Here is a 1,239-nt window from a genome sequence, read left to right on the forward strand (position 1 = left end):
GCTGAACCTACTGTATTGTTTTAATAAGAATTGCAATTGTATGGGGATGCAATTTTTTCTGTTGTGCATGCTCTAAGAGGAGATGGTATGGTTGCTAAGAAGTGATGGAGTTGTTTAGAAAGCTGTTAAATAACCCATTCCCAGCTGTGTTTTCTAGGTTATCTGAAGACCCCAGTTCTGCTTAAGTCATTTTTTCAAAGTGCCGGATTTTTTTAGCAGTATAAGTGTGTCTTCACTTCAAAAAATCAAGAAGAAAACCCCTTTTCTCATTTGATGTATTGTTTTAGGATAGAAAACACATAGGCTTTAAGATGATGGCTTCACCACTGTGATCATAGGGAACAATCAGCTATGCTAACCGCAGACAAAAAGCTTGAGAGCTGTTGTTAACTCAAGTGTTGTGGTCCCTGATCCACCAAGAGGAGAGAAATCTTGTACTTGCTTTCTTGGAAGAGGTTGTGATAGCTGCAAATATCAAATGGCGTACCCAAACAACCATAAAGAGCTAAGAAACATTACAAGCAATTTTTGCATCTCTTGTTTTGCAACTGTTAAAGCTACCATTTCTCCTTATAAAGCAAGTGAAATAATCCTTGTGCAGCCTAATTTGGTCAGCCCTCCTTTGTGGGGTAGGTTGGACTAGGTGACCTCCAGAGGTCCCTTCCAACCTAAGTTATTCTCTTAATTAAGAATTATGTGATAGGCTTGGTGCACCAATCTTACTGAGGTTTGATATGAACGGATATTTGTCTCAGAGGAAACACTGCTTAAAATTATGTGCTTCTCTGACTTGCTTCACCCCCACACACCCCCACGCCCTTCACCCTGGATCAGAAGTGAAATTTGATTTAAATGCTCTTGTTCCCTACTTTTTCCCATAATTTCCCACTCTCTTAGGGCAGTAGGTCACCTACTAAAGCAAGAGTGCTTTTTCTCTCCTTGACATCACTAAAACCTAGCTTTTCGTTTTTCCCTCTAGCAGATATGTTTCCAGTCAGTGCTTTGTCCAGCAGTAGGCTTGCTATTTTAAAATAAACTTTAAAAAATAGCAAGAAAACAGAAATGTAAACCGAAATTGTGCTGTACCAGAAGCTCTGAGAGCTTCTAAGTTATACTGTTGTTAATGTCTCAAGAAGACAGTATGTCAGTTTGAACAACCCCAGAAGTCTTAGTTGGCTAGGGCAAAAAAGCCAAGAGATTTGCTGTTGCCTATTGAACACTGAATGTGAGTGGGGAAAG

This window comes from Buceros rhinoceros, unplaced genomic scaffold, assembly GCF_000710305.1.
Source record: "Buceros rhinoceros silvestris isolate BGI_N320 unplaced genomic scaffold, ASM71030v1 scaffold6994, whole genome shotgun sequence".
NCBI classification, from domain to species: Eukaryota; Metazoa; Chordata; class Aves; order Bucerotiformes; family Bucerotidae; genus Buceros; species Buceros rhinoceros.